This window comes from Pelodiscus sinensis, chromosome 10 (genome assembly GCF_052426305.1).
Source record: "Pelodiscus sinensis isolate ZL-2025 chromosome 10, ASM5242630v1, whole genome shotgun sequence".
Classification (NCBI taxonomy): Eukaryota; Metazoa; Chordata; order Testudines; family Trionychidae; genus Pelodiscus; species Pelodiscus sinensis.
In genome coordinates, this window is record NC_143061.1 from 29,780,850 (window position 1) to 29,802,797 (window position 21,948).

General features: G+C 45.0%; 1 long non-coding RNA gene across 2 annotated transcripts in view; it reads left to right on the forward strand.

Moving 5' to 3' along the window:
• Nucleotides 1-15,760, forward strand: part of LOC142830858 (uncharacterized) — a 64,919-nt gene extending 49,159 nt beyond the window's left edge. For both annotated transcript variants that reach the window (XR_012906388.2, XR_012906387.2), the window contains 2 exons: nt 12,929-13,020; nt 15,073-15,760. This is a non-coding gene — a long non-coding RNA (uncharacterized LOC142830858). The remainder of the gene's footprint in view (nt 1-12,928; nt 13,021-15,072) is intronic.
• The last annotated feature ends 6,188 nt before the right edge of the window (nt 15,761-21,948 follow it).

Genomic DNA, 21,948 nt, shown 5'->3' on the forward strand with positions numbered 1-21,948 from the left:
GTTTTTCTGGAACCATCATTTTGTTGACACTTTTGGCACTGTTCAAGGCTCTGCCACCAAAATAATTCATTGTATTGGGTCTCACAGAAAAGAAATGATTTCAACCAACAAAAGAAAATACTTATCCTTAATTTCTGTGCAATTCAAAACTAATTCATTTGGCACAATTGTTTTTTTTTCTATTGCCTGGCATGTTGTATCATAGTTGGGTATACAATCTCTTTCACTTTACAAAGCAGTTGCCAAGTCTTTAGAAAGTATAGCTTTCAAAAAGCATTAAAGAAGTTCTCTCTGTGTGGAGCTATGTCCATTTAAGGGCACTGTGATGTTGTAAATGCAGAATCCTAGCAGTTCAAGTAGTTTACAGCAAGAGTTGTGGGGCACAAACTTTTGATTTGTTCAGCTCTGCAGATATAACAGAAGTATCATTTTAATGTTGTCTGGCCTGGCTTCACTTTCCACTAGACGCTATATTGTGGATACGTTTTTATGCCAGCCATGTCTCCCCCCGCCTCCCCAAATTTCTTTTACAGACCTAATAAATTCCAATTCCTATTCCTGGGTTACCCCCCTGCCTCAGCTATGTGCCCCCTGGGATTACTGGCCCCAGCCTGCTGCACTCTGCTACCCCAAGCTCTGCATCACTTGGGAGAGCAGAGTGCAACAGGCTGGGCTCCAGGCACTTGACTTCCCACCACGGTGGGGAAGCAGAGTGACCCCCAGCTAGGAGATGGCAGCAAAGGCTATGTATGTCACTCCACTACCTGGGCTCCCATCATCACAGTGAGCGGGGGGGAGGGGTGACCTCCTCCTGCTGCCACTTCATGCCACTCCCCACTCCCCCATAAATCCCTGGGCTGCCCTGGTTTCCATGGGCTCCCAGCAATATGGGGGACAGTCCAATCCATAGGATGGTCGAGGCAGCTGCCATAGGGCCCTCCAAAGTGCAGGGCCTGAGCAGCCTCCCCGGAACCATCTTATGGATGGGACAGCTCTGGTTACAGCTCACAGATGGCTGTTACAGCAGCAATAGGTACCTGGAGTCATTTGGGGTGAGAAGTGAAAAACAATTGTGTGTCTTTCATTTCTGATGTTCTTTATGTAAGAATGCATCCAGCTGTTTACATTGTTGCTAAATGGATCTGATTGCTTTAACAAGTTTTAATTGTTAAAATAACTGCTACATTTATTTTCAATTCCTCCAGCTTTGGATGGTATGCAATATAGCACAGTTACTACAAGAACTGTTTTTTTGACTGGTAAAGTCTATTAAATGTATTGATAAGAGCCTGATTCTGCAAACCCTTTATTTTGTAGATTTGTATGAGTATAGTGCAAAATTACATGAATAAAATTTTTTCAGGACTGGGCCCTAAATTAAGATCCCTTACATCATAAAATCTCATGGTATTGGAAGAAGTCTTCTCGAACCTTCTTTACTTGTTGGCTGTTTAGTGGTTACATCCATTCTAAACCTGATAGGATCAGAAGTTTAAAAAAAAACACATTTAATTTTATAAGCACCTACTCCTAGGGCACATGTTATCTTTGAGTGCTAAATAGGCAAGGTAAGTGAATGCCAGTGTATTTGCTGGTCTAGGGCCTACACTGGCTGGGTGAGCCGACATCCTTTTACTAAAGGCCTTATCCCTATCTCAGTGACTCCAGAGTAAGGCCATGTCTATACTGCTACTTTGGCATGCTGCAACTTTCTGGCTCGGGTGTGGAAAATATGCCCACCACTGACTGCAGCACTGTGAAGTGCGGTTGTAAGCAGGCTTCCTGCACTGGGAGCTATGCTCTTCGTTTAGGTGGTGTACATAGAGCAGTCCCAGTGCTTTATGCAAATCTCTCTTCCTCAGCGGGTGCTGTGGCCAGACTTGCACTTTAAAGCACAGCTGGGGCCTGCTTTAATGTTGTAAGTGTAGACTTAGCCTAAATCTAGAGTAAATCCCTAAAATCAAACCCACTTGAAGTCAGTGGACACTCATGTGTAACTAAGGGCTTGTCTAAACTGCCACTTTACTGTGCTGTAACATTCTTTCTCTGGTGTGGAACTCTCCCCCCCCCCCCCCCCCCCCCCGGACATCAAGTTACAATGCTGTAAAATGCGTCTATAAACAGGCTTCTAGTGCTTTTAGCTGCTCGCCTCATGGAAGTGGCTTACCTAGAGCTGTGAGCCATGCCATGACCGTGCTGTTGTGTTAAAGTGCTGCTGCAGCTACAGTTTAAACGTGGCAGTGTAGACAAAGCCTAAATTCAGAATCTAATCCAAGTAATGTGATTAGACCCTAGATGTCTGAATAACAAGGTGCAATTTGAAGAGCTTTTAAAAATGAAATAGACTTTGGTTTCACTCAGAAAAATAAATTTTCCAACCCTCTCAAGCCAATAACTTTTGTTTTACAATCCATACTTTGTGAAATAGCTTGTATCCCAGCTTCATTTAACATGGATCCTTCAGGACCTTTCTATTGCCACCTTTTCACATTCAAAATTTCTACTTCAGCGTGAATGCATATGTTTGTCCTTGGTTTCCCTTGAAGACAACATAATTCAAATAAGTCTCTACTATTTCACTTTCCCCCCTGAAGTTTCTCCTCTGATTTGCCCTCTAAATCAGTACCCTTTTCACACATGGGTGAACTTGAAAGTCATTTAGAATGGAAATAGGCTCAGCTAGCTCAGCAAACAGCACGTAATTATGCCTGGGAGGCTAGTTGGTAGGTTAGATATTTGTGGGTAATCTTTGCAGCTACTTTTCCACTCTGCAAAGAGAATGGGCAAATTTGAGAGGAACCCAATTCCATTCATATATTCCCCAGTATACTGCCCACGTGGGAGCTTTTCCTCTTTCATTCGCTGCCTTTCCAAAAGTTATATTATTGGGCTGAATTCCCTCTTCACTCCCTTGGATCCTAATTCCACTCATTTTAGGGCAGCTGTAAGGTGTTTCTTACAGACAATGCACACACTTTTGTCTTCAGCGAAAACTGTGCTATGCTTACAATGAAGCCAGTCCTCACTGGCCTTGGGTGGGAGGAAATAAGTTCAGGTCACCAGTGTGACTGCACAATAAGTGGTCACTAGATTGCCAGCTAGGTCAAAATGCTCATTGCTTTATTTTCTCTTTGCCCCTTCTGATAATCTGATAAACTTTCCTTAGTCATATAACCTATTATATGCACATGACTACACCTAAGTAGCTCTAGACTGCTAAATCAAATATCTGTGTGTGAACAGGTGCACCTTGAGATTGATGTCAGCATTATGGGCGTAGAGATGCCTCACACTTTTCATATGTTGTCACCTGTTTGTGAGTCAAATTGTGACTTCTTGGCAGTGCATTAACTTAGTGGTGAAGACTCCCAGATTCAAAATTCACTTTGTATATCAATTTCTTTATCAAATTAGAAATGTTATATACATAGTCAGGTGGTTGATCTTGCAGTAATAATGGTGTAATAGGTTTCACTGGTCTGGTCCTTGAGTTGTCAGCCCTGCCCGGGCCTCGCAGGACCCCCTTTGGGCTTCTGCCCCGATCACTGCTCCAGATGACTCCAGATGACCCAGGGCCCTAAGGTCGAGGGGCAGCTTTTCCTCCCCCTATGACCTGACTGACACGGTGTCACCCTTAACTCGTCAGCCCATGGGCTTACCTCCTTAGCTCTGCCCTGGGTCGTTTCCTTCCCCTTCTATCTCAATAGGTCCCACGACCTCCTGGCTTTCTCCCACCCTTTCCTCCCCAGTCTCCCGCACCGCAGACCTTTCCTTCCCGTTCCCCTCTTCCGCGCTTTTGTCTCTTGCTTGTCTAGACCTCTCCTCCCCTTCTGGGCCTCCATCCTCTCCTCTGACCTCCGCTTCTATGCCTCGGCATGCTTCCCTTTATAGCTGGGGCTTTGACCCCGGACCAATCCTCTATGCCCCTGCTCGTGTCCCCCGCCCCCTACCCGTGGAGGATGTGTCGCGCTGCCTGGCAACGTCTCCCGGGCCGGCCCCTTGCGTGCTGGTGCCTGTAGCTGGGGCAGTGTCTGGCACCACCGGTCGAGCTGGCCCTTTGTGCACCGGAGCTCCCCGTTCCCCTGTGGCTGGGCTGACTTTGGGGTGCTTTGTTGCCCCACTTCAGGCACATGCTCTGTGCTGCTCTGCTGCTTATTCCCCCCGGGGGGGGAGGGGCTACAAGTGTGGGGCTCGGCTGCCCCGTCACAAATGGATAGAAACGTTAAAAGTAGTTTAAAATGGAACTTGGACTCCAGGGCTGATTCCCTTTTGGTACTCCAAGTGCAGAAGATGGGGGAGCACAAGAAACCGAAAATACCTTGCCTCTGTGGGGAGTTTTTGTAAGCAGAACCTAGAGTCACAGATGCATTGGCTTTGGAGGAAGGAGGGGAGGAAGCTGCCACCATCAAGTGATTTACCCTAAAAATTAAACCGGGGGAACACTTACATTCCTCCCCCTGGAGTACCCCAAGCTCACTTGCTCCAAAAGAGCTGGGGGGGAGGGGGCGGGGAAGAGAAAAACAAGCTGCTGTCTCTGGTAGCTGACCGCTCAGTCTAGGCAGGCAGATACATACACACAGACCCTCTATTACTTTGCAAGACACATGAATCAAATCATCACCTTAAAGTGACTTTTATTAACAAAGAAAAGATATACTTGATAAAGCATACTTAATTACTAGATGTTGCAGAGCAACTAAGTAAAACAAAACACAGAAAATCTTTGAGAACAACTCTTAGGCTGTGTCTTTTTTTTTTTTTTTTTTTTTTTTTTTTTTTTTAAGGCTTACAGGATCTTTCGAAAAAGCACGCAGTTTTCCACAGAACTGCACTTAGACTGCAGTTTCAATTTTGAAATAGCGCTTTTTCAAAAGAGCACCATTATATGATTATGCAAATGAAGCACGGGATATTTAAATCCCCGCTTCATTTGTGCTTTCGAAGTGCTTCATTTACATCTCTCTGCTGACAGAGGGGTGTAGTCTAGACACAGCCTTAGTGAATGGGGGAGGGAAAGCGTTGATTCACACAGAAAAGTTCAAACCAAACAACCAAAATAAAGAAATATCCTGAGCGTGACTAGATATACTTTGCCTTCTACTCACGATCCATGCTGATCCATATTTCCAGGTCCAGTTTACTCCCATGTCCAATATTTCTTGTAGGCATGATAATTCTGGTCCCTGCATCTGCTCTCTCCAGCCCTTACTTAGAATACATACAAAGGAAGAGCAGACCATGTATCTATATCCAATTCAGATTTCAGCACTGTATCCCCATTGGTACTTCTGGCTCCCTGGCAACATCCTTGCTAGCTACCTGAGTTTAACCCATTAGACACCAGGTGCTGGCCAGCACACCTGTCCATCGCAGGCTCTTTAGTCACTTAGGTGCTTTTCAAAGCCCTACCTGCATGATTAAAGTGCTCCTCTTTTAAATAGACTAATACAACTACAGGAACAAAGGACTATGCATTACTATGGACAAGAAGCACAGTGATCGTGCTACAGAATACCTGAAATATCTTGCAGGGGACTTGAACCTAGCTTCCTTCACGTTTTTTTTTTTCAAAGAGCAACTTGCAATTCAAAGCACCCAAACAATGCTACTTCTGTGCCAGCTGTTTGGGCCAGCAACCATCTTTTCACTCTGAGTTTGTAAAGAGTCTAGCAAAATGTGGGTCTTTGGGTCCAGGAATGGGGCTCTGAGGTGCTACTGCAATACCAAGAAATAATAACAAAGTATTAATCCTGAAGAGCAAATCTTAAACTCTTTACTGCAGATCATGAGTGGTGGGGTGACCCCATGGCTCAGAGAGGCAAACCCCACACGCCACCCCTTCTGCCCAAGGCCCTGCTCCTAGTGTGGCCATGGCGAGCCTCTTCCCATTGCCCCCTCCTCCCTATACACGATGGCTGTGTCTACACTGGCATGAATTTCCGGAAATGCTTAAAATGGAATACTATTCCATTTTCAGTTTTTCTGGAAAAGGAGCGTCTACATTGGCAGGCTGCTTTTCCGGAAAAGCCCTTTTTCCGGAAAAGCGTCTGTTGCCAATGTAGACGCGCTTTTCCGGAAAAAAGCCCCGATCGCCATTTTCGCGATCGGGGCTTTTTTCCGGAAAAGACTACTGGGCTGTCTACACTGGCCCTTTTCCGGAACAGTGTTCCGGAATAAGGACTTATGCCCGAGCGGGACCAGAATAGTTTTTCCGGAATAGCGGCTGATTTTGTACAGTAGAGCATCGTTGCTTTTCTGGAAATTCAAGGGCCAGTGTAGACAGCTCGCAGCTTATTCCAGAAAAGCGGCTGATTTTCCGGAATAAGTGGCCCAGTGTAGACACAGCCAATGAGAATGCTCTGCTCTGCCCCCAGCCTGGGATAGCATGGCTCCAAAGAGTGTTGTAAAACTACTCATGCATATGTGTTCACGGGCTCTCTCCCTCTGTCCTTTTCCCAGCAAACTGCCATTAAAGTCATGGACCAACAATGGATTTTTTAAATCTGTGCTGAAATAGGCCCATTTAAAAATTAACATGGCAAATGTGAATTCTGAAAACCCCTTTATAAACAGTTACTTCTGTGGGAAGCCCTATAGGCAGAGTTTCCCCAAGCCTCACACTTTGTGGGGCCCTGTGTTAGCTGCCCTAACTGTCCTATGGATGGGATAGTCCCCCATATGGAGGTTAGCCCGCAGGGCCGAGAGCAAGCTGGGATATTACCTGGCGGGTCTGGGGCCAGCAGAATGAGTTGGTTCCATCCCCTCCTCCCCCCCCCCCCTACCACTCATTGTGGTGGCGGGAGCTGTGGGAAGCAGAGCAATGCGGCAGTCTGCTCTACTCTGCTGCTGTCTCCTAGCTGGGTTGCTCCACTCCATTCCCTCCAGCAACAGGGCACTCGGGAACAGAGCAGAGTGGGCTTGGAGCTAGGTTGCTCTGCTTCCTGCCGCTGCAGTGAAGTGGAGCAACTCAGCGGGGAGATGGGTAGCATAGGGGAGCAGGCTGCTGGGTCGCTCCGCTTCCTGTGGCTCCCCACCATTGTGTTAAGTTCAGGGGGAGGAGTGACCCCTGCTGTTGCCCTGCACTAGGCCCCTGATAATCCCCCAGGTTGAGTTGCTTCCAGGAGGGCCCTTCAGGGAAGTCAGAGGGAGAGCGTGGGGTTGGTAAGGTCTTGGCCTGGCCCCGCTCCCCCTGGCCAGGGCTAGCGGGTAGGAGGTGGGGGTAGAGGGAAGGGAGTAGAGCTGGGGCTGGTGTGGCCTCAGCCCTACCCAATGGCCAAGGGGGAGAGAGCCAGGTCTAGTAGAGCCTCAGGATGGCTGGTGGGGGGAGAGCTGGGGCTGGCGCAGCCTCAGCCCTGCCCAGTGGCCAAGGGGGAGAGCCAGGTCTGGCACAGCCTCAGGGCTACTGATGGGAGGAGTGGCCTCGGCCCAGCGGCTGGGGGCAAGGGGCAGGCCAGGGCTATCACAGTTCTGCCTGGCCCTGCCCCATGTCTGGAGTGAGGTGGGGGGTGGATCAGGGCTGTCTACCCCCAGAAAGAGGGGATTTGGCAAGTGTAATGAGCAGGGGGCACAGTCCCTTAGCAAAATTTAAAGAAAATTAAATAGCAAAAAGTAGAGCCCAGTGAAGACTTTTGTAGAAAGAAAAATAAAAGCAAAGTAATTGCACCAGATCCAACCCTGGGTTTGGATTAAACTAAATGATGTTAGGCTCTTCACCCTCAGGCTCTGTTTACATCTGTTGATAGCTTGTAAAAGAAGACTCTAAAGCTTTGTCTTAAAAGAATGCAGTGTTTTAGCAGGAGAGTGATAGAGATCATGGAATGATCAAATACCTGTAGGTATATGCCTCTGAGTACAATGCTAGTGAATGCCTTATATGGGAGAATCCTTTAGTCAAATGTGCCCCGGCCAAAACAGAAAGAAAGGTTTAGAAAATGTCATGTGTAGTGTGGGAAAGAAGAACCGAGACAGGTTTAGGTAACAGCTAAAGAATATTCTTTGACAGGATTAAAAAACTTGATAATTAAACTAAGGATTTTATAATTGCAGTTTTTATTATGGAATGTTACTGAAGCCTTAGTGGACTTCGGACAACTAGATATATTAGTAGCACTCCCATGATGCTTCATGCTAATGTGTGTGCTCTAGATGACTCATATTTACTATTTACCCATTTGACCAAAGATTGTCTATTGTCACCTTGAATCTGTTGGCAAAGTTTTGCTGCTTTCACAGGAGTTTGGAGTTTTATTGTCTTCAGTTACCAGTCTTATGGCCTATCACAAATACAAAGTAAATATAACATAGAAAACTGAGATACATTAGAGCCCCTTATCAAAGATACTGGGCAAGATGTTCCACTTACTTTGGGTTTACACTGTGCGAGTATGTTTGATTAAGGGCCCTAATGAATCTGAGATTTCTGAGTTCTTAAGAACATATTTAAATAGCTAATTATTTGCACCACCACAAATTTCAGCTTATGGTCAATATATCCTGCCCCAAGTAGTGCCTAAAGTAAGACAAGGCCCCACACTTCATGAAACTTGGGTGCAAGCCTGGAGCATGTATGCTCAGATTGAAAGTTGTCTAGGGGTGCTGGGATAGATTGGAGGTTGACTGGAACCACTAAGTTCAGGAGGTGGATGATGGAGTGTCTGAGTCATTAAGTACTAGAGGGTAGTGGGTGAGGAGCTAAATGAAGGATGGCTGTGTAGTGGGTGGGTCTTATGGTAGGATGCTGGATGCGTGCTAAGGTAGATGAATGGCTACTGTCTGGGAAGGAGGTGTGGGTGGATTTGAGGATTGGCTGGGGTAGCTTTGGGGTACTCATGAGCACTTTTTCTCTCTGCCATTCAATTTATATGCTGCTCCTGCTTCCCCCCCCCCCCCCGGCCCCCCCCCCTCAGCTCCTTTCCTGCTCTGCTAGGGTATGTCTATGCAACAGTGTTATTTCAGAATAACTGATGTTAGACCGAAATAGCACAGTGCGCATCTACACTGCAAGCCTTTATTGTGAAACAATATCGAACTGGAGGACTTCTTCCGACTCATGGTAACCCTCGTTTCACAAGGAGCAAGGGAAGTCGAAGGAAGAGTGTTCTTCCTTTGACTTCCTGCTGTGTAGACAGGGCCAAAAGCCGAGTCGACTTCAGCTATGTTAATTGCGTAGTTTAAGTTGCATGTCATAATTCAGCTTGAGCCCTGCGGTGTAGACGTGCTCCTGGAGGCACAATCAGGGAGGAGGCAGTCAGGCCACACAGCCTCCTGCTGCTAGGCTCCACAGCAGCATCTAGTGGATGAAGGAGCAGCTACAGCTCTTGTCCAGAGCTCAGTATGGCTTGTTAGCCTGGTGAATGTTGCCTTTTCTAGGGTGGTTAAAATCACACAGCCTTGTACTATGTAACCCTGTATAAGGTAGGTAACAATTCCTGTTATTTCTTAATTAGAATCTGCATTATTTCGTAATTGGGGTTTTTTATACTGTTCAACATCAAATACTTGAAATGTTGCATTTTCTTGACCAGTGTACAAATGAACCCTATTTTATTCATATCATTTGTGTCTTCAGGAAACTGCTGTTGAGCCTACTGCCGCTCCCTTTTCCAGGCTTTTGCTTCTTGATGTAACACAAAGCTGCATTTCAATTGCATTTATGTTGTACTTGTGTTTGGAACTTAAAGCATGCACACTGCGATCTATTTTGAGTAAAGATGAAATTCTATAAGTAGAAAGAAAGTTACATGGGGCCCAAACTGTTTCAGAGCTCTCACGTTATAAACATGTTTTACCACCAATAATAGCTTTCTAAATCTATAAAATATAAATACATTGTTTTAAAAAATAACTATCCCTAATGCTAACTGTATCTTCTACAGTAGATAGCATGTAATAGTTTGCATATATAGTCTGTATAGCTCTCAGTCCAAATAGATCAGTTACAAAAAATGCAAATGAGGCATAAAGCAATTTATGGGAGGATTAACTCTGACAAAAAGGATTATTTTATCTGGATGTAAGTTTTAGGACATTTCAAGTTTGGAGTTTTTAATCAATAGATTAATTCCTTATGGGTGCTACTATAGCTCAGTCAAAATCCAGCTGAGGCTTATTGGGACTAAAAGGGCATGTCTACACTAACAAATTATTTCAAAATAATAACTCCTGAAATAACTATTTTGAAACAGCGTGTTCACACTACAGGGAAGCCTCGAAATCAGTCCAAGGCAGGCTTCCTTATATGGATGTGCTACCTCGACTTAGAGCCCCAGGAAGCACGGCAGAGTAATTACTTTGAATGACTCTGGGGATTATTTTGAAATAGCAGCAGTACAGCATGCACACTACCACTATTTTGAAATTAACTATTTCAAAATAAGCGTGATTCCTCGTGGAAAACAGGAGTTATTTCAAAATAACCAGCCCATTATTTTGAAATAATGGGCTTGGTAGTGTGGACGCTCAGCTTGTTATTTTGAAACAACTCCCTACTGTAGACCAGGGCAAAGGTGTTACTATCTGATGGTTGTTTCTCAGTGCGCAAGTGTCCATATCACAAAACTGATGGGAACTTTTTTGGCATTGCCAGCTGCAGGGGCAGATGACCATTTTGCAGGGCCCAGGGCAGCACAGTTTTGCGGGGCCCCCCTTTGCCACGGCACATGTGCGGGGCTTCTTGAAGCGCGGGCCCCGGGGTGGCCGCCCCCGCTCGCCCTGCCCTATATCTGCCTCTGGCAAGCAGAGAAGTAAAGCTACATCGGCATAGACAGGCCCCTTTCACTCTGAATGAGAGGCACTGGGCTGGGCATTATTTGCAAAATTATACTCCCACTGCCTGGAATCTGTTTATTCTGTGGGTGTGTAGAAGGCTGTAATCTATTGGTATCTTTAGTGAGCACTAAAATGATTGCTTCTCTCGGGGTTGATGACAGAAGTTTTCTTAATCTCTCTAATGTTCTATTCATGATATCATCTGCCAACTCAGCAGTTCACAATCTGTCCAGAGTGGATCATGAACAACCCAGTTTTAATAGGGTCCCCAGAGCTGGTGTTAAACTTGCTTGGGCTCAGGGCGAAAGTTTGGCCCTGGGTGGTGAAACTCAAAGCTTGAACCCACTGCGTAGGGCCAAAGCTGAATCCCATTCCCCATCAAGGGCTGACATCTAAGAGCTTCAGCCCTGCATGGCGGGGCTCAGATTACAGTTCCCCACATGACTGGGGCTGGAGCCCTTTGGCTTTTGCCCTCTTCCCTTCTACCCCCTCAGGACGGTGGGACTTCGAGGAGCTCAGGGATTTGGTCCCCCTTCCTGAGGTCATGTGGTAAGTTTTATCTTCAGAAGGGGGTCATGATGCAATCAAGTTTTTGAGAACATCTGTGCTAATTCATAGGACAGTTATAAAGTAATCAATCAGCTGCCTGAGAACAGACAGCACCTATCAGCAGAAAAGATCCAGTGAAGTTATCACTGACCAGAAAAAATAGTTTCTACTAAAAAATAGTGCCGCTCAACATTTCTACCACCGAGAGGAAATGGAGAATACCAGTATTAATTAAGATATAAAAGAAAGAAAAACCAGCTTAGCATAATGACACAATATGACAGTTGTGACCAATAGAATGCCACATTTCATAGCTGTAGGCATCCTATGTGCTATTTCTATATTATGTCTTGTTTGTTGGCCAAATTACTTTGGGAGAAGGGTGTTCTCTATTATTTTTAAATCGTTGCCAAAAGATGAGACCTATTATTTTTAGGTCACTGTAGGAGCGTAATCATCTAATTTTAGGTCACTAAGTTACCCTTTCTTTCTCTTTCTCTTTTAATGCTGATTTTGCCAGCCTTAGTTGTTGAGGTGTGTGTGGTTTTTTTGGGGAGGGGAGTTGTTTTGTGGTGCTTCTGAATTGTTGAATGATAGAAGACAAACATAACTCAGAAAGAGATTAGGTGGATATGCTTTTAGTTTTATTTTGTTGTTTTCCAGTTATTTGCTTTCACTCTTTCTTGATTATATATGCTTTCAACTCAAATATAAACTACAAAAATATTTCAACCAAAAAGAGCAGAAACTGAAATTTTAAAATAAAAAAGAAGCAAAAGTTTCTTGTGCAATTTTACTTTGAATTTCAGTAATAGCTGGGCTTATTTAAATCTATTAAGGCAAATTTGAAAAATAGTGGAAAGGATTTGTGGATAACAGATGCATATCACAACATCATACTCACCAAGCAGTGAGGCATTACAAATACTTCCAATATATTTTAATTTTCAGTGAGCCACTCACTCACAGCTACTCCTACTCATGTTAACTAATTTCTCCTGAGATTATAAGGAGTACTCACTATAGGGATATCTGGCAGGCCCATACGCAGCAGGGGGTGTGAAGAGTGCAAAAGCACCCCGCAGGGTCCCCCAAGTAAGCATGCTCCAGCCGGCCAGGGGAAGAACGGGAGCAGTGTGCTGCCTACACCTCCCTCCCCCATGCTTTGACCAGCCAGGGGAAGAGTGGGGCTGATTTCCCTGCTTACTTGGGGGATCATAGGAGGTGTATTCACACCTTTATTGTCCACATTTACAATAAAGCACTGCCCCCCACCCCCCAAAAATTCCTGCCTGCAAGCTGGATTTTTTTTTGGGGGGGGGGTACATAAACAGGGCAGTAATATGTTTTTCATTTGCAAGCAAGCACTATTTCTGAAGGACAGATCTCTGCATGTTGTCCAGTTTTGATCAAAATGGGTCACTTACATGGGGTGGCATTTTCCTTTAATTCCTCTTTAGTTGTGTTTTTTCTTTCAAGCTATACAGAATGATTGGCTGTTCCTTGGCCTGTTCCTGTGAGGTGTTGAGAACCTGTATCAAAGAAATTGGACCAAGTGGCATGGCACTTAACTTCCTTTGAAATCGATATGATTTAAGTATCTAAATTTCAGGATCTGGATTTGACACCATGGAGGGTCCTCGCAAAAGAAGTAAGTGGCTATCATTTATACTAGACAGAAGAATACAACAGAGTGGAGGCAAGGTAAGTCGTGTCTTACAATAATGATACATTTTATAGTAGTTATAGCAATTACTTGTTTTGGATCACATCATTTCATTTCCTTCATCTTTCCTCAAACAGTTCACTTTAATCTGATACAGGCAGTAAATCTTTCTCTTTCTTCTATCTCTCTTAGTCTTGTGAACCTTGTCTGCTTAAACATGAATGAGACTCCTATCTATAGGTGACTTGGCTTACTTTCCTTGAGTGGGCAGGGATTGCTGGAAACTGTTTACTAAACGATTCTTGTTTATTTATCCTGGATTCTCTTCTAATTTTCATTTGGGAAGAAAAAAGGGGGTAAATTAATGGGAGAAAAAAGTCTGGTTGTATCTAGGGATGTTAAATTTAGTTTAATAGAAATTCCACTGACTAGTTGATTAGTTTATCGGCTAGTCGATAAGCGGGGGAAACTGTAGATCCACAGCGGAATTAACTCCCAGCGCCAGGGGCTAACCCTGCTGTGGCTCTGCCTTTTAAATGTAATAAGAGCCAACAGGCTCTTAATACGTTTAAAATGCTGGCACACGGTGGGACCCAGTGTGAGCCGGGAATCAGCTGTCCCGGCGCGCTTTTTAATGTATTGAGCTGGTAGGCTCTTAATAAATTTTAAAAAACAGAAGCACAGCACCTGGGACTGAGTGTGAGCCAGGAGTCAGCTGATTCCTGGCTCACACCCAGTCACCTGTACCTCTCTCCTTCCCTACCTCTCACGGAGATGGTGCTGGTGCTGGGGGGAACTGGCTTCTGATAGTCGGCAAAGTGTGGGGGGAAGCGACTAGTTGAGGGACTACTCCATAAGCATAAGCTTATCAGATAGTGCTCATCGGATAGTCGACTAGTTGCTTACATCCCTAGTTGGATCAGAACACAGACTTACAGGGATCCTCCCCCATCCAATGTGGATATGAGGGTTGCTGTGTACTGAGCACTATTCCTCCATCCTCTTCAGTAGTTCAATTGCTTGTCCACCAGCACTTTGTTTTTGTTTTTGTGTGAAAAGGTCTCTCAGGTGGGAAAGCCTCTGATTGGAGACTGGCAGTGGCACCATTCCCTGGTTACCTTGCAGAGATATCCAAGTAAAGCAGCACTAGTTCCTCCCAGGCCACCCAGCCAATGGACACACAAACTGGAAATGTTACTGTACCTCAGAATAGGAAAGCCAGCAGAGCAAGGCAGGACACATCTGAGCCTAGGGGAGCCAGTCTTCCCTGTGCATCTCCAGGATCCTCATGAATTGACATCTGTAATCCGTTGTCTCCAGGCTCCTGCTCCAGACAGGATGCATCATAGAAACTGCATGAAGTTTAGAAATAATGCTCACACGTTTCAGTGACACACTTTAATAAGGAGAGAAAAAACAGTAAGTGCTGAGGTTGAGGTAGTTTTTTTCCCAAGTTAGAGAGAGGCTTTGCAAAAGATCCAGGGTGTTGGCACTTGGAAATGCATGCCATGCAAGCTAGTCTGTTGCATAAGCAAATAGGGCTGCTTTTTAAGTGTCTCTGAGCCAGAGCCATTCCTGATGTGTGATTCACAGAATGGGTGCCAGTCCAACTCAACCAGAAGTGAGGAAATGCCTCACATTCATGCCTCGTCTCCCCTTATTTCAACAAGTATTGGAATATAAGAAAGATAAGATAAAACTGAGGTAATGAGGACATTTACACTGGAGAAGGGAAAAGAAAGGTTAGGGAGATGGAACAGTACAATAGAATGGGAGGTAAATGAAGCAATTTAAGATCCTAAGAATGAGCAGCTGATAAGAAAGTGAGGAAATGATAACAGAGCCTGTATGAAGGGAACAGCCAGTTAAACCAGCCTTCCCGCAGGGTTGGTCCTAGAAGAGTGCCTTTGTCTCCCACTGGCTTCTGTGGAGGGCAATACTTAGTACCTTACAGAAGCAAAATGATCATAAAATCCTGTTTTTCCTGAAAGTTCATTAAATCAGAACAGAGCGATTTTTAACTTCCCCTTTTCTTTTATGTTAAAACAGAATTCATTGGAGATAGATTCTGAACCTTATTCTTTTTTCAGTTATATCAGCTTGAAGGCTTGATTCTGAACTGCTGTGGTATAAAACCTGAGCCAAATGAGCAGCCAGCTCTGACATTCTGATTGGCAGTCATTGTATCACCACCTGGCACTTACCTCACAAAAGAGTGAATGACCAGACAAAGTACAAGAAAATGGAGAACCAGGCCCAGGGATTCTACAGTGTGAGTCTCCATAGAATGGCTCCAGTGTAAATCAGAAATATTCAGATGGAATAATGCAATAAGAAGAGGTAATGATATGCTGAAAGACCCAACATAGGATGGGTGAGGACAGAGATTATTTCAGAACTGGGGCTCATTTTTGCAGAATCTGGCTTTTAAACAAAGAACCATGGAGTTTTTAAATTCTGCTTATGGAATTAAGTTAATCTTTTGCCAACTGATTATTTAGCCAATTGAAGCAATCTGACACATCTTTTTACCCCCCCCAAAAAAAAAAAATTGCTCGCATGCCTCAGTACCATGTGAATAGAGACCCTTCTGCTGGTGGGTAAAAGACTTGGAAATTTAATTATATAGATTTGTTTTTTAAATAGAAAATTAGATAGCCTATCATTTTTCTATCCATCTAATAGAATTCTATAGCAGGGCTATACTTTTTTTTTTCTGAAATTCTATACGATGTTACAGAAACAGTCATTCTATTCTATTAAAATTTGTTAACCATCCTTAATATTGACTTTTAAAAAATATAAATATAACATTTCCAGTTTGTGTCCATCTCCTCCTGTTGCCCTTCTGGCAACGCACCCAACCCTCACCAATTATTTTCTCCTTGCCCTTTACATGCGTGGTCTAGTCACCACATTGTCACCTGCCACCATCTGGTTGGCCCTGGTATTCCTAGTCCAGGCAAGGTTCACATCATGATGGTCTTGGGGTGGATCATTTTTAGTCTGGAATCTTCCCCCTGATTTGTTTGCTTTGGGTGAACCCCACAGGAGCACTAGGAGACCTAGCCCTAGGGTTTTTCAGAGCGCACAAGCCCCTCCACTGCAAGAAAATAACAATCCTTGGAGGCGTATAATTATTCTTGGAGAGGATCCTCACCAATGGTCATGAACTGTAGGCAATGGCTGAGAGGACAAGATCACAGGTACAGGTGGCGGAAATGAGGTTTCTCCACAGGATGGCTGGGTTTACTCACCAAGATAAGACCAGGAGCTCAGCTACCCAGGAGGTCCTGGAGTACAGCTGCTGCTTCTCTGGATTGAGAGGAGCCAGTTAAGGTGGTTTAGGTACTTGATAAGGATGCCCCCAGAGGAAGCCTCTGGGGGCATCCTTATCAAGTAATTCTATCAGGCATGTCCCACTGGGTGGAGACCACAAGGCTGTCCCAGAACATAGTAGAGGGATTATTTATATCTCCTGGTTGGCCGGGGAATCCCTCAGGAGGAGCTGGAACCTTTTGTGAAGTAAAAAGTAGTCTCTTCCTTCCTGCTTGCCATGTTGGCACCACAACTCTCACCAGGAAATGTGGCATAAAGGAAAAAGAAGAACAAAATAAAATAGCTGATGATGATTTATTCTGTAATCGATTTTTTTTGGGGGGGAGGGGCAGTCTCTTTGGCTTGCAAGAGTGTTTTCCATAGGGCTGATTAGACCCTCTCAAAATCCGGCTCTTAGGTAAGGCAATGATATTTTGCCTTTAGCATGTAGTTCTCTTGGGCTTAACTAATATGATCATGCAGCAGTACTTGGATAATATCATTGTTTGTACACAGTAGCACTTACAGGACTCATCTGAGATCAAGGACTCATGGTGCTAGGCTGTCACACACAGTAGAAGACCGTCCTTGTTTCAAAATCCTTTCAGTCTAAGCAGGTAGACAAAGTGTAGGAGAAAGGAAGTTTTATTATACAGATGGGGAACTGGGTCACAGACAGATTCAGTGACTTCTCCAAGGTGTCTCCCACACACAAACAAAGTCTATGGCCAAGCTGGGAGTTGAACCCAGGTTTAACCATAAAACCGTTCTTACTCTAATATCAAGAGAGAGAGCTGTTGAATGTTTCATTTTTCTGTTATTTCACTATTGGTATCATGTTACTTTATATGCTAGAGTTGTACTAGACCCAAACAGCAGGCACAACCTAACTTCCATTTACTGCACCTAAAAAATCCTTTGGGGATTGTGACGGGGTAGGTTCCCCCCATGCTAGGCCAGAAGTGGTAGACTCCACTATGAGGGCCAGCGTGGCTACATCCCCTGTAGCCTACTGGGCATGCTCCCGCTGCTCGGGTATAAAAGAGGGCTACTCAGGGCAGAAGGGGTGGACTTTGGGAGGGGAAGGAGCCAATGGGGGAGCTCCTGGACAGCCCCTGCATCTGGAGCAGACAGCCTTGGAGCAGCCCCAGCCACCACAGCAGCTACAGAAACAGCCACCCACCGAGCAGCACCAGCCCCCAGAGCCACTACAGCTGGAGCTGCACCAAATGCCGCAGCAGTCACAGCCGCAGATGCCTTCGCAGCAGCATCAGGCACTGCAGCAGCCGCTGCAGAGGACAGCGCAGTGCACCAGTGGGGTAGGAAGTGACCCAGGGCTTGTTTAGTTTGGAAAAGAGAGGACTAAGAGGGGACATAGAATCATAGAACCATAGAGCTGGAAGAGACCTCAGAAGGCCATTAAATCCAGCCCCCTGCCCAAGGCAGGACAAATCCCAATTAAATCAGCCCAGCCGGGGCTTTGTCAAGCAAAGATTTAAACACCTCTAGGGATGGAGACTCCACTACTTCCCTAGGTAACCCATGCCAGTGCTTCACCACCCTCATAGTGAAATAGTTTTTCCTAATAACCAGCCTAGACCTCCCCCAATATAACTTAAGATCATTGCTCCTTGTTCTGCCATCCATCACTACTGAGAACAGCCTCTCTCCAGCCTCGTTAGAACCTCCCTTCAGGAAGTTGAAGGCTGCTATCAAATCCCCCCTCACTCTTCTCTTCTACAGACTAAATAAGCCCAAATCCCTCAGCCTCTCCTCGTAGGTCATGTGCTCCAGCTCCCTAATCATTTTGGTTGCCCTCCACTGGTCTCTCTCCAATGCGTCCACATCCTTCTTGTAATTGGGGGCCCAGAACTGGACACAATACTCCAGACGTGGCCTCACCAGAGCCGAATAAAGAGGAATAATCACATCTCTGAATCTACAGTACTGGCAATTCTCCTCTTAATGCAACCTAATATACATTAGCCTTCTTGGCTACAAGGGCACACTGTTGACTCATATCCAGCTTCTCATCCACTGTAATCTCCAGGTCCTTTTCTGCAGAACTGCTACTTAGCCAGTTGGTCCCCAGCCTGTAACAGTGCTTGAATGATAACAGTTTTCAGGTATCTAAAAGGGTGTCACAGGGAGGAGGGAGAAAAATTGTTCTTCTTGGCCTCTGATGGTAGGACAAGAAGCAATGCACTTAAATTATGGCAAGGGAGGTATAGGTTGGCCATTAGAAAAAAACTTCTTAACTGTCAGGTGATAAACTGCCTGGAATAAGTTGCCTAGGGAGGTTGTGGAATCTCCATCACTGGAGATATTTAAGAGCAGGTTAGACATTTATCAGGGTGTGACGGGGTGGAACAACCCCGCCACTCGTGCGGGGTGAACGGGGCAGCCGGGGGGCAGGCAACCGGCGTGGCAGGCCCGAGCGGGGGTGGAGGGACATGTCATCACGCGGCGCCGGGGCACGCCGGTGATGACGTCAGAAGGGCGACGCCAGGGAAGGCGGAAGGGAGGGGGAGGATAAAAGGAGCAGGAGCGGCTGGGGTAAGGGGGACGGAGCCAGCGGGGTCAGGAGGCGAGGAGAGAGGAGAGGAGACCGCGGAACCCGGACAAGGGGGCAACGGAGGTGGCAGGGAGCCCGCGGAGGCCAGTGGGTGACCGGCACGTTTGAGGGCTGGCAGAGTGGAGCAGGACCCAGGGCGGGCTGTGGAACCCGTGAGCAGGTGTGTTTGGGGTACCAGCCCCCCCTGCTACCACTGAGAGTGTCTCAGTGTCAGGGCCCTGGGTCGGGGTCCGGAGAGAGGGTGGGCCCGGACCCCCCACTCCGCCCGGAGATTCGGAACCAGCTGGTGCGTTGAGCGCAGCCTAGGTGCAAACAGGAAGGGCGGCGGCCTGGACTGGCGACCCCGTGACACAGGGATAATCTAGATGGCGTTTGGTCCTGCCATAAGGGCAGGGGACTGGAGTTGATCTCCTGAGATCCTTTCCCGTTCTAGTGTTCTATGAGTTACTTTGTACTTGTCTTGAAGAAGTGCCCTTCTTCACATGCATATCATCCTGGGAACATGCTGGCTGAACAGAGCTAAATGAAGGGCATCAGCCAGCACCCAAGGACATCTAATCAGTTTGACCAGAACCACTCCTTTGGTCCTGTGGATCTATATCAAACAATATCAAGCAGGATTCAACATTCAAAGCAGTGTTCACTGGACTCCTTCTGTACTTCATACATCAGACTTCTTGTCACACAAGAGCCCTTTTCTAGGAATAACATTCAGACTGTGTCATAACAGGAGTTGTCATTAATCTAAAAAATAAGCCCTCCTTCTAAACCTTGGTTTGCCACTACTTCATCATGATGTTCATCCGTCCCTCTGCAAGGCTTTTACAAATATTGGTCTCTGTTATTAGGTCTCCTTTTCAAATGAACATGAATATAATTCAGATGCTGGCAAAGAGAGGTAGCTAATTTGTTGATTAGGGTTAGGGATTGGCTATCACCTCCCTGGAACTTGGTTTCCCGTGCCTTTCATGAAACTGTCCAGATTTGTTTTTTCTGTGTTTGGCTCTGCTCTGAAATAGAGGATTAAAACCAGTAATGGTTCAGAGGACACACCACACAAGGCATTGTAAACACCTAGATAGACAAAGCTAGGCAGATACTTTCCTATAAAGATTTTATTGAAATTCATTTGAAATGACTTGCCTAGCTCACTCATGGATTCTATGCTCTTGAATAAGGTAATCACCCCAAATTCATGCAATGAAACAGTCACACTTCACCAGATGAAACCATCATGTCTCTTTCTGACTCTAGCACTCTTTCCCTTTTGTGTCTGTGCGTCGTCATATCCTTTATTGACTTACAGAAGTTACATGAATTATATCAGAGCTTTCTAACCCAGTTTAGTTAAACTGATGCAAAACAAGTTTAAGAGAATCTCATTTCACATTAGTTTAAACTTGTTCTCATTTAACATAAGCTAAATCAGCATAAGCCAGGTTTTTATCCATTTAAGGCCAAGGGTCCACACAGGCTTTTGCACTGATTTAAATCAATTTTAAATCACACAGCTAGTTGATTTATCTAGCATTTTGAAAGACAATTTAAAATGTAATTAATTCATTAATTTTTGTGAACTGTTTCATTAATTTTTCCATTGGAGTAATTGGATCAGCAAAAAATAAAAACATTAAAAATATCAGATTTCTGTATGCTTTTCACATTATATCCAGACAACGGAGTTCTTTTTGATGAGCATTATTTCTATCATTCAAAATTTTCTCATCTTTCATGCCATTCAGATGTTGGCTTTTACCCAGTTCAGGGCCTCATTGTTGGATGTATTTTTCCGGATATGTTGGAGTGTACATATAAATTCTGTCTTCAATGGAGACTGAGAAACATGTATCAAGGCTGCCAAGTTGATAAGAAGCGAGACACTGTGAATATGAACCAACCACTATATGACAGAATGAAAAACAGTGTGGCAGGGAAGTTATATTAAAGTGATCGTAACTGGGGCTGAACTTAAAATAGTGTGACAACTTGACAAGTAGGCTTTTTTCCCTAGGGTTGTCTCATGTATGTTCTTGGTTTGGTAAAGGAAATGAAAAATGGTCCATCTGGAGTGTTTTAACATTTAGTTGCTTTCCTTTTTTTTTCCATTGGAATTTTTCAGCCTGATTATTTTATCCTGTGAAGGATTATTCAGTGGTGTTTATGGATGTCAAGAAACTTTTTTTCATCTGTGTAATGCCAGTTTAAAACCCTTTTTATTTTCTTTGCTGTCCCCTGTTTAATATGCTCTGAGATAATTTAACTACCTGTCTCCTCTGACTGATTACAGTGATTCATAGATTTTTGAGGTTCAGAAGAGCCCAATCAGCATGTCTGACCTTCTTACATACACCAGTCAGAGAATTTCAAACAGTGATTTATGCCTAGAGTTGCCAGCTCTCCAGGATTGTCTTGGAGTCTTCAGGAATTCAAGATTAATATTCAGTGAAATATGATATGATGAAACCTCCAGGAATACGTCCAACCAGAATTGGCCACCATAACTTCTGAGGTCATAGGGGGAAATTGGCATCTTTGTTTTCCTCTGACACTAATAGTCGGAGCCCTTGTTGTAACTTAGAGCCTCTTCAGGGCTGCTTTGAGTGACATTATGTGTAACCAGCAGCCTCAATGGCCAGAAGTCTTATGGAGTGTTATACGTATCATCTCACCCCCTTTCATTCTGCATGCCTGCTTCTTGCACCCATCACAGACCTTGGCTTACACAAAGGGAGTTGGGGGTGTAGAGGCAACTCTGCTGACTTATGCCACCTGAGGATGGGGGAATCTTTGGCTTTTTTTAGATAGCATTGTGGCTTCTAGGTACTGCCTGAGCTGCAAAAACAGCCAAAACAAAGGACTGAGCCCAGGACCTAACGCTAGTGGATTTCCTCTCTGTTGTTCCATAAAGAGTATGGGGTTTATGTTCTCTAGAGAATAGCCCAAAGAACAGCCATATCACTGGCCTAGGGAATCGAGTGATCTCTCAGGATATACACAGATCTTGGAGGAAGGCTCAAAGACAGTTTGTAGGATAATGATCATGTGTCTCCACACTGCCTCTTGGTCTCCCTAT